This window comes from Hemicordylus capensis, chromosome 4, assembly GCF_027244095.1.
Source record: "Hemicordylus capensis ecotype Gifberg chromosome 4, rHemCap1.1.pri, whole genome shotgun sequence".
Taxonomy (NCBI): domain Eukaryota; kingdom Metazoa; phylum Chordata; class Lepidosauria; order Squamata; family Cordylidae; genus Hemicordylus; species Hemicordylus capensis.
The window spans coordinates 211,425,053-211,437,195 of record NC_069660.1 but is presented as its reverse complement, the minus strand read 5'-3'; the positions used below and the strand labels follow the sequence as shown (position 1 = coordinate 211,437,195).

At 45.7% G+C, this 12,143-nt stretch overlaps 1 long non-coding RNA gene across 1 annotated transcript; it reads right to left on the bottom strand.

Moving 5' to 3' along the window:
* Positions 1 to 2,349: 2,349 nt before the first annotated feature.
* LOC128323512 (uncharacterized) lies at positions 2,350 to 11,674 on the bottom strand. The gene is made up of 3 exons (XR_008306303.1): positions 11,605 to 11,674; positions 5,019 to 5,082; positions 2,350 to 2,623 (listed from the first exon to the last, which is right to left on the bottom strand). It is a non-coding gene; the product is annotated as an uncharacterized LOC128323512 (long non-coding RNA).
* Between the last annotated feature and the right edge of the window lie 469 nt (positions 11,675 to 12,143).

The following is a 12,143-nucleotide window of genomic DNA, read 5'->3' as shown; positions in this document are numbered from 1 at the left end:
TTGAAATAACCACTGAATAAAATAAAATAAAACCTAGTGGGGGAAATGAGCTTTGGGGAATAGGTGAGAAAGAAGAAGAGAGGTGCTGCTAGAATACTCTGGTCTGGAGCAAGTGGTGTACTAAGCACAGCAAGAAAAGTGTTAAAAAAGAAAAGCACCTGTCCCAGAGAAAACAAGAAACCCCCCCCCCCCAAAAAACCCCAAATGAAATATAGCAACTGGTGCCTACTGACCTGAGGACTCTTCAACTCAGCCCAGAATTAAAAGCAGCAGCCAGTCAGTACAGAAGCAAAAAAGGTGGGGGGGGGGAGTGAGGGACTGGGGGTTAGGGAAAGGTTCAAACTCGAAGCTGTTTGCACATCCCTACTTCACAAGTCCTCATAATTCATTATGATGCCATCACTCAACCTGTATTGGATAGGATTGTGGCAGAATGACCCTGTTTTGCTGTGAGCGTGATACAATATGGGTAGAATATGGGGCTATTCCCACGATCTGCAAAAATCGGGCTAGGAGAGCCCAGCCCAATTTTTGCAGATCATCAGAACTACCGGGCTCAGCTGTGAGCCCGCTGGTTCTAGTGCGGGTAACCTGCTCAAGAACCCCTGCCCTTAGCCTGGGTTTGTGGAGTGAGCGCTCCGCAAAACCGGGCTCTCTGGTCATGAGTAGCCGTGGTGCGGCTCCGCACCACGGCTACCCGTGAGTAGACCCCCGGAGGGGAGGCAAAAAGCCGCCACTTGCGCAGGGCATACTGGGGTTTCCGGGGGCCACACGGTCCCTGCGCTCCCCAGTTGCCGCTGGCTCCATCATGGAGCTGGCAATCACGTGGGTGACCGATCTGGCCGCCCAGGGCTCCCTGCCAAATTGTCTGTGGGGAGAGCGAGCTTAGCCTGCTCTCCCCGCAGTTTTGGACAAAGCAGATCTCACGGATCGTGAGACCCGCCTCAGTCACTCTTCATGGAGGACAGTCGGGGTATGCATGACATGTTTTGGGCAGGCAGCTGGGGGTGGAGAGCGGTAGCTTTATGGAGCAGATACTCAGGTCCTTACCTGCTCCTCCTCTGCCTTATCGCCTTTCCAGTTGTGGCGCTGTGCTGCTCAAAAGGCCGCACACAGCTGCTTCCCTGTTCCCAGAAGCCTGCACATGGCGTCTGCATGCACATGCGTGGGTGCCATTTGCATGGTCAGCATGGTGTTGCTGACCATTCAAATGGCACCCATGCATGCATGGACGCCATGTGCCTGCCAGTGCTGCACATAGGTTGCTGAGAACAGGGAAGCAGCCGTGCATGGCCTTTTGAGCAGCACAGCACCATGACCGGTACGGTGGTGGGGCAGAGGAGGATCAGGTAAGGACCTGCGTACCTGCTCCGTAAAGTTACCATTCGCCCCCTACTGAAACATTTAGGCTGCAGAAACCCAAATAGTTTTGGCACCTCTCTAATGAGGTGCCAAAACATTTTGTGGACATCCCTTGGGGGCAGGTCTAGCAATGGCTACTAGTCTTGATGGCCCTAGGCTGCCTTCAGACTCTGAGGCAGGATGCGTCTGAGAAGCAGTTGCTTTCATCTCTTGCCTGTAGGTTTACCAGAGGCATCTGGTGGGCCACTGTGTGAAACAGGATGCTGAACTTGGTAGGTCTTGAGTCTGATCCAGCAGGGATTTTCTTATGTTCTTTGCTAGGCCACATGCACAATTGCCATGTGAATTTGCTTTAGCCCTCTTCAGCAGATATGGATGGATATGGTGCAAAGAACAGAGTGCTGGGCAGGAAGCCCTGTTAATAAGAGTATAAGAACTGCCTTGGTAGAAGATACCAAGGGTTTATCTAACCTAGCATTCTGTTTCTAATACTGGCCACTGGCAGCTAGACACCTTTGGAAGCTCACATGATGGTTTTGCCAGTGATGGGTATGGCAATCACCAGTATCTGGTACCCAGAGGTATACTGCCTATAAACCTCCTGCATAAACTTGTCTAATCCTTTTTAGATACTGTTAGTTGACGAGTATCTTTTTCATTGAGTGTTATTCCCTGTGTGTCATTTTGATTGCTCTTTTGCTTTATTGAGCATACACAAAAGAGAACGCAAACTTCTTTTTGTAAGAACCATTCCCATCTGTCATTGTTGTTTCTGGGTTTGTTACTTTAATGTGTTCCCCCTCCTCCCATTTTGTGTACAGTATGTTCTGTGTTATAAAAACTCCAGTAAATAATTCATGTAAAAACCTCTGTAAATATTGTCAAACTGCAGAACAAATGATTTACTAAAAGGTCTCTTGGCTGAGTGTAACAGCTTTATTATTATTACTTGTTTTGTAAAGCAATCCCTACCCTTCCACCCCTCTTTTCCCTCCCCATAGTGGGGTAAATGCAATTGTTAAAAACCACTTAGGTACATTTGAATCAGCATAAATAATGAAAGAATCCTTTACAATATTACTAATTGAGCCATCTGGATGCTGGATTAGGAGTTGAGCCAAAGGTGTAATTGTGTTCATCACTTAAATTTAAAGGCCAAATCTTCTTGGGATGTAAATTCATCTTGCTCCAGTATTTTCAGTGGGAATTTTTTCCTCTAGCAGTTTGAGGATGGAGAACTTTATTTCAGGTAAAAGCAATCCTGGAAGCAAAACATTATATTAAATTAAGTGGAACTATGTCTTTCTAGAAGCTGTCCTCTCCGTGTCCCGTATAGACATACACTGACCATTAGGAGTCTTATGATATAGTCTTAAGGAAGTGCGGGATTTCACTTCACTTTGACCAAAAAGGTGTTCTTAATGAACAGATGTTTTCTGACCCATAGGATTCTTGTTTCCAGAATGGCATGGTGCACAATTAACCCAAACCATGAATATGGGAATGGAGTGAACAATAGAGAGAAATTAGATAGAAGGTATTGGGAGGCAAAGGGCAGGAGTGGGAAAACGGAGGCGAGCCTTATCTTGAGAGTCGGGTGGGCCTATCCAAGGCTGTGTGCATGCTTCCCAACGGCACCCAATGAGACATGTTGGGTCATGCACCGGCTGCGTCGGCAGACCACAGTTGGCCTGGTCAGAATGGGAAAAGCTTAGAAAGAGGGAGAGAAAACCAGCAACTCTTGCGAGACCTCACCTCTGGTCCTGTTTGTGGCCCCAGTGCTCATGAGAGTTGTGGGGACTGTGCCAGGCTATTTAGGGGGTGAAAGGCCTATGATAATGGGCAGGGATGTAGCAAGGTTGGAGGGGGCCCAGAGACAAGATTTTAAAATGGGCTCCTCGCTGATAAACACACACAAACACACTTCACAATCTAGTTTTTTTTACTCTCTGCTCCTGCCGATCTCCAAGAGACTCAACATAATTCATAGGGGGTGCAACATGGGTGGGTGGGGAGTCATGTGATGTGCCTCTGGGGGGCCCCTCGAGGCAGTGGGGCCCCAAGACGACTGCCTCCCCTTGCCTAATGGTAGTTACGCCCCTGATAATGGGCTAGAGGCAGATGAGGGCTAAAGAGTGCTGAGGCCCCATGAGTCTGTGCTGCAGCACCAGGGTGAGAGAGGAGAAGGGGATCAGGTGCTGGAACCTCCCCTCTCCCTCTAATAAACTCTGGTGCCACTGGGGTCAGTAACTTTTCTGGATTCCTAAATAACTTCCTGGATTCCTGGATAACTACACAGGGTAAGGCTTCGTTTATACTATCAAAGATGCCAATGAGTTTGTTTTTCATACCTGTATGTACCTTGTGGCTATATGATCATTTACATTAAAACCAACAGGGTTGGACAGTACCTTCTACTTGAATATGGAATAGTCATTTTCTTTTGCAAGGGCTTTCATGTAGTTCCTTTTATTTGTGCAGTCTTTCCACTCAGTAATGGGAAATGATTCACTTTTTCTGTCACATAAAAGGAATGGAGGCAATTTTCTAGTATTGTCTTTGTTTCTTCTAGCTTCGTAGGTTTTCAGTAATGTTTTGCTTTCTTTTTTCTGCGACTCTTATTCTATGATTGTAATGGAGGGTGCTTTGTTCCTTTTGGTTACCAGCAAGATCTGTCTGGAGCTTCCCATAACCATCTTAGGTTTAATCTGTTAATATTGCATTGCAATTTGTGTGATTTACTTCGTTGAGTTTCTGCAAGTATGTATGTTTATGTATGTATATTTTATTATGTATTGGTCTATGACCGCAATAAAGTATCTGTTCTGTTCTTCTAGCTTCTTCTTCCATGAAGTTCTTAAGTATGCAAACAACACTACAGTGACAACTAGTAACGGATTACCAGCATTACATTGCAGTCTATCCAAAACGTCAAACAACTCCAGTTTTCAAAAAGGGATTTGGTAGGGATCCAGGGAATTACAGGCCAGTTAGCTTAACTTCTGTGCTGGGTGAATTGGTGGAAAACATACTTAAGGACAAAACTGTGAAACATATAGAAGCACAGGCCTTGCTGATGGAGAACCAGCATGGCTTCTGTAAGGGTAAGTCTTGTATCACTAACTTTTTGGAGTGCTTTGAGAGTGTTAATAGGCACATAGATAAAGGTGATCCCGGTGACATTGTATGCTTAGATTTTGAAGACCTTTTGGACAAAATTCCTTATCAAAGGATTTCAAGTAAACTTAGCAATCATGAGATAAGGGGACAGGTCCATGTCTGGATTGGTAACTGGTTGAAGGACAGGAAACAGAGGGTAGGAATAAATAGGAGGGAAGTAAGAGGTGGGATCCCCCCAGGGATCTGTACTGGAATCAGTGCTCTTTAACATGTTCATAAATGATCTAAAAGTTGACGTAAGCAGTGGATTTGCCAGATTTGCAGACAACACTAAATGATTTAGGGTAGTGAAATCCAAAACAGATTGTGAGGAGCTCCAAAAAGATATCTGCAAACTGAGTGAGTGGGAGACAGAATGACAAATGCGGTTCAGTGTAAGCAAATGTAAAGTGATATATTATTGGGGCAACACCCCCCCCCCACACACACACAACTTCACATATACACTGATGTGGTCTGAGTTGTCAGTGACTGACCAGGAGGGAGATCTTGGGGTAGTGGTAGACAGCTCGCTGAAAGTGTCAACTCAGTGCACGGCAACTGTAAAGAAGGCAAATTCCATGTTATGCATCATAGGAAACATAGGAAACTGCCATATATACTGAGTCAGACCATTGGTCTATCTAGCTCAGTATTGTCTTCACAGACTGGCAGCGGCTTCTCCAAGGTTGCAGGCAGGAATTTCTCTCAGCCCTATCTTGGAGAAGCCAGGGAGGGAACTTGAAACCTTCTGCTCTTCCCAGAGCGGCTTCATCCCCTGAGGGGAATATTTTGCAGTGCTCACACATCAAGTCTCCCATTCATATGCAACCAGGGCAGACCCGGCTTAGCTATGGGGACAAGTCATGCTTATTCCTGCCACCCAGCAGCCCTGAGTGGTTCACCTAACCCGGGGCTGCACAACTTGGGCCTTCCAGCTGTTTCATTCAGCCACAAGTCTCTTAAGAAACATTTGTTGTGATTCCATGTGTGAACTCTAGGATCAACCTTGATTTGAGAAGGTGAGGGCAGTATCTGGGATATTTTTGCAGAGGCTTGAAACCCTAAACACTGAACTAAATGTTTGCTTTTATAGTTTGTTTTCGCTTCCCAAAATATGCTAACACACGGATGTATGACAGCTTAATTTATGGTTAACAAAATACTATACCACAATAAAACACGAATTGTATATGGAAAAAGCTGGACAGGCTGATCTGACATTGTAACTTACGTTACAGTGGGATAAGAAGACACATGCGATATTGCAGCTGAAGCAGACTCCTAAAGCAGGTCCATGTGGCAGGGAATATAACACACAATTACATTAGGGATGTGCCCGGACCGGTCCGGACCTGGGCGGTTCGGTTTGGGTGGGGGGGTTGCTTTAAGAGCAGGGGGAGGGTTTATTAACCCCTCCCACTGCTTTCCTGCTCTGGCGCCCATAATTTTAGTAGTAATTGGGGCGGCAGGATACCTCCCTGCCGCCCCTTCCCCCCTTTTGCTATGAAAAGCTCCCAGGAGTCCTCTGCGCGTGCACACACATCACAGAGACGTGAAGCGCGTGCACAATGTGCGTGCGTGCAGAGGACTCCTGGGAGCTTTTCATAGCGAAAGTGGGGGGAGGGGTAGCAGGGAGGTATCCTGCTGCCCCAATTACTACTAAAATTACGGGCACCAGAGTGGGAAAGCAGCAGGAGGGGTAAGTAAACCCTCCCTCCACTCTTAAAGCAACCCCCCATCCCAGTGCCGGACCGCAGTTTGGCGGTTGCGTTCACACCCCTAAATTACATGCCAATGACATCAGAAAATGGTTGTTATCAGAGCTGAGGCTCACATTCAATGTGTTCAGGGTAGCGATCAATAATAAAGAACTGGAATCATTTTATATAAAGACTGTGGACTCTTAGATTCCAAAATAGCAAATGCATACACATCAGCTTTCATACAGGCATCAGTAGCCCCCAAATAAGTATTATACCACTACCCTTTACATCACAAAGGTTTAATATATGATCCATTTCAATTGATAGAATAGATAGTGTGTAGAATAAGTGAGAAAGAAATGCATTGCTGCAAAATAATATTTCTTTTAAAGAATTAGTAAAGAAAAAGCTGTAATAAAGAATGTGAAGTATTAATGCCTGATGTCGAACTGGCTTAAAGCAGACCAAATTTTTAGATTCAGAGGAGCTTTGATTGAAAATCCTCAATCCTGGCCACACTAGAGACCTTCTAACACAGATTGTCCTATCTGGATGTCACCAGCTGTCCCTTCAGCTTTTTGTTTGACCAGCTTAGTTCTCATTAGCAACTTTGGGGAATATAGAAGGCCCAATATTCCAAGGCCTCAGTGGCAGCAGCAAAAACAAAAACTGTGGGGCAAACTGCATTTCTGGATGAGCAAGCTGCGTTTCGCATGTTAAATTTCTGAAACAAATAGGACACTTGCCCCTTTTGCCTTCTCTCCCCTGGAACTGCCTTTGCTGGGCCTTCACAACTTGTGACCCAAGAAGCTGAATATAATATCTAACTAGCAACAACATACGGTGGCACACCAGAGATTCAGTAAACCTCTTGTTTTTTATGCTTGCCAGGGACTGCAAAAAGCACCAAGACTGTCAAGTATCTGCCAAGTCACAATAAATAATAATACTCTACATTTGTATATCAGTGTTTGTATACTTCACATATATTATCATGTTGTAATCCTTACAATCTGGTTAATTGAATACATATTACTGTCTCCATATGGGACAGTAATGTGTATTGGGAAGCTGAGGCTGAGAGGGAATGGATTATGTAAGTAGTCGTATTTGGCTAGGTAGGTCACAAAATGGATACCCAAAGTGAATGTTATAATAATGCTGGTACTGGTAAGGACCCTCCTGGTTCTATCCAGTGGTGTAGCAAGTAGGGATGTGTGAAGAGATTCAGAAACAAATGAGTTTGACTTAGAGCCGTTTCAGTTCGACAATTTGGGGGCGAGCTGAACCACCCCCGGCTGTTTGGGGGGTTTGGGGACCAAAAAGTTAAAATTTCCAAACTTACCTCCTCCAGGGGCTTCTTCAAGGTGGTGGTAGTGGGTCTGTGGAGGTTCCCCATCCCCCCACCAGCCTCTGTTATGCACTCATCGCCCGGTTTGGGCAGTCTTCAGCCCTTTCCAGGCCTTTTCCCCGGCGCAGTGGCCATTTTGGAGGCTGCCAGGCATGTGCAAATGGCCCTTTCATTACCTACCCAGCCATGCAAAGGCCACTTGCGCATGAGTGGCAGCCTCCAAAATGGCCACAGTGCCGGGGGAAAGGCCTGTAAAGGGCCAAAGACCACCCAAAACGGGTGCTGTGTGCATAACAGAGGCTGGCGAGGGGAGGGGGAACCTACACACACACACACACGCTGCCTCGGATAAGCCCCCCTGGAGGGGGTAAGTTGATTTTTTTTTTTACTTTTTGGTCCGCGAACCACCACCACCACCCGAGACCAGGGTGGGTTCAAAGGGGTGCCGGACCAAACTGACCTAGTCCGCTTTGGGTCCAATTTGGACTCAAACCAAACTGGGCCAGCTGGTTCCGTGCACATCCCTAGTAGCAAGATCTGAAGGGGTCTATGTTCCATACTTGAACATTGCGTGCGCCCCCCCCCCCCCTTTGCAGCACCAAAGGCACCAACAAAATTTTATGAGGTGACTCAGCGGACTGAGTTTGGAAGGTCCCATTGCTGCCCACCCATGTGTCTCCCCCTGCCCTCAGTGCCAGAGAATAGCCAGCACACATGGGGCCAGGGCAGCCATCTGCCCACTCATTCAATTCTTAGAGAAAGCTACCCCATGCTTCTGCATGAGTCAGTGTTCTGGCAGACTGCTCAATTATGCAGAGAAGCAGCAGGCAGCCTCCTCTGTGAATGAATACTTTGGACTCACAGGAGCTTTTAATCAATTATTTTCTCACAGCACACTAGTAGTTTTCCCCTGGCACTCAGCCCCACAGTTTGGCAATTACCACCTTATAGGCTTGTGCATTTCGATTTGAGTACAAAACGTTTTGTGTCCGAAAATGGCAATTTCGGAGGTTTTGTAACCAAAACAAAATCAAGAATTTAAAAACAGGGATTTTTATTTCCAAATCGAAATGACTGTGTTTCAGACAGAATGCTTTGTTCTTCGGGAAAGCATTGCAATTCAAATTGACTTCTCTGACTCTCTCCACTCCAGCTGAGGCACTGAGTGATTAGCAGAAGATAAGATATGCAAAAAGCTGTTGAGCATGAATGGTTTAGTAATGTATGTGTTGTATTCAGTGTGATTGAAATACAAACTGACCTTGCAAAGGGATTTGGAAGACAGCATTTTGAGACAGAAATACCCAAATATTTTTGGGAGCTCAATGCAATTCCGAAGCTCTTGCTAAAAGCCATGGTATAAATTCTGTGAAGAAGCTTTTCGAGAAGCTGGTTAGGAAAGTTCTGTAATTACACAGGTTTTTCTTTCCAAAGGTTTAGAAAGAATATCTTGACTTGTTCAGGGCTCTTTTGAAGAGCTATTTTGTTTTTCTTCTGATTTTTATGAGTTATAGTGGTGTCTAAGTTTTGTTGCCCAAGTTGAGCAGTCTAACGTAATTTAGGCCACAATGTAATTTGGTGGGACATGATGTCTAAGCCAGTGGTTCACAAGTTTTGCCATTGCAGGGACAGGTCAGCCACATGGGACTACAGAAGACAAAAGGAGGGGTGGGTGGGGAATAGCCCTGTCAATCAGAGGCGTAACAAGGGAAAATAGCGCCTAGGGCAAGCACTGAAATTGCACCCCTGTCCAAACAGGAATGATGGGACTTGTAGTCAATAATATCTGGAAATCCTTGTTAAAAGGAACACTGTACCATCTAGACATGGTTATTGATCAAAACCTGAAAACATGAGCCATCTCTGTAAAAGACTTAGAACAACAGTCAGGAGTTATGCAAGGATTTGAAGTGTCATTTTCTCTGTCTCATCTCATTCTTAAAAAAAAAAAAAAACATGACTTTGTCCTACAGCAGGCCTGCTCAACTTAGGCCCCCCAGCTGTTTTTGGACTACAACTCCCATAATACCCAACCACAGTGGCCAATAGCCAAGGATTATGGGAACTGTAGGCCAACATCTGCGGAAGGGCCAAAGTTGAGCAGCCCTGTCCTAGAGGATCACCTGCCCAAATAGCCACTAGCAAAATAGGGGAAGAGGAAGGTGTTGGTGTTGGGGGCGTGTCTATAAACCAGTGAATGATTCCTGCCAGCCTTTGTCTTATGATGACTGTTGGCTCATGATGGGGTATATGTGCATTCACCACACCAGTGCTTACTTTGACACAAAGAGGGAGGAGGATACATTAGTTTGCCACACTAGACAGAGGCATTTGCAACAGGAGCAGGCAGCCAAGTTCTGCCACGGCCAAAACCAGCCCCTGCCAGACTAAGAAATCATTGTAATTTGCCCCTTCCTGTCACAAGCAGTGTGCTGTTCTTTTATTACTGACTCTAACTCTCAGATATCCCAGTCATGGATGGAAAATTCAGGGTCAATTTACAAGAGACACATTTTCTACATGGGAGTTTCTTCTGTGCAGGTGTTGTGCAGAAACCCATGTGTAGTGACCACCAGGGGCATAGCAAGGTTGGAATGGGCCAAGATGAGATTTTAAAATGGGCCCCCAGCCCCTCAAAGTCCAGGGCCTCCACACATCCCAGGCCCCCAAGGATTTAAGTCTGATATTCCAAAATAAGTATGCTGCCTGGAAATACATTTCACTGAATACACACATGCACACTTCACAGTATATAGTGATATACATTGAGTACTATATATTTGTGCTACTTTTAATGCCTATGATGTGTTTTAGAAAACCAACGTAACTCCATTTTACTTAGAAAACCTCAGTCTGACTTAAAGTAACCCTAGCCTAGCTCAGAGCCATCACGGCTTCTCATGATCAACGTCATTATCTCTCTCCACTAAAATGTATCTAAGGAAACTTGGTTCTCACAGGGTTCTCACTGTTCTTTGCTGACAGTTAAAGAAAACAGGATGTAACCAAATAAGGGGTGATCACCAGATGAACGATGAATCATTCGCATGCGTACTAGATACTTAGTCCACCATTTTATTGCCACGTATACTATGTCTAGGGTGTCAGCATCATTCAGATTGTTTGTATAAATGTAAGATGCACCTGTAACCAAAGGGTAATCAGTTTGAGAGTGTAAAGCCCACTGATTACCTGTTGCAACTGCAGTGCAATAAAAGCCTCTAAATATTTCCACTGGAATCAAAAGTATAAGCATGCATATGTATTCAGTACTTGATTTGGGCCCCTTTTGCAGCAATTACTGCCTCAATGCGGCATGGCATGGATGCTATCAGCCTGTGGCACTGATGAGGTGTTATGGAAGACCAGGATGCTTCATTAGCGGCCTTCAGCTCTTCTGCATTGTTTGGTCTCATGTCTCTCACCCTTCTCTTGGCAATGCCCCATAGATTCTCTACGGGGTCAGGTCAGGCGAGTTTGCTGGCCAGTCAAGCACAGTACACTGTATACTTTTCAGAGGTCCGATATTGTTCTATTCTACAATCCTTGTCTTCTTGGTTCCATGTAATATTCTAATTTTCTGGGATTGTGGATTTGGGGTTTCCATGAGCTGTACGCCATGATCATCACAATTATAACAAATTAAGGCTTGAGTTATCTCGCTTTGCATGTAATGCATCTGTCTCATATATCAGTTTCACCTTTTAATTTGCATTACTGAAATTAATGGACTTTTGCAGGATATTCTAATTTTCCGAGTTTCACCTGTAAGTGCATATATAAATGAATGAAAGAAAGAATGAATAAATAAATATTTGTTCCAGAAGTTTTTGTAATTTTCTGACATGAAACAAGCCACTTATAAGCCTTAGATAGTTTTTGTTTTTAAAGCCAGCACATTTTCCAGTCTGTTTTAAATAAAATATTCAGAGACTTCTCAGTCTCGCCCCACCACCCATATCAAAGCCCTATGGCAAGCAGATCCCTATATACGGGGGTAACCACAAAAAGGAATTTACAGCCTACCTTGCAAAAGCTGTGCTGAATGGTCTGGTCTGCTGCAGGGAGCTCTGCCAGCCTCCTTCCTGGCTTGCTGGGGCCTGCCGAGTTCAAGCTTCAGAGAGGCCTATTCAGAGGCCTCTCTGGAAGCCCCGCCCACCCGCCAATCATCTGAGAGGTGGGGAGAGAAGAGCTCTGCAGTTTGCAGGCTGCTCCGATCCAAGGCCAGAGCTGGAGGCAAGTGGCTGAGGGGCCCTGGGGCTGGGCAGGTGGGCAATGGGGTGGGGGTGGCAGGAACTAGTGTGGCGCCCCCACCTCAGTGGCACCTAAGGCACCTGCCCTGGCTGCCCCACCCCAGTTCCGCCTATGGTCTCTTTGAGTTCTTTCCCCCAAGTGTGGATTGCCCATACTTGGGAGATTGCTCATAGCAGGGATGGGATGTCCTGGATGGGGACCCGATGCAGAGTTTGCCTCTTTAGGTCCTTTTCTCTGAGTCTCAGCAGGGATGGAAGGCCCTGGGAGAGGGCCTAATACAGAGGTTGCTTCTTTTGGGTTCTTTCCTTGGA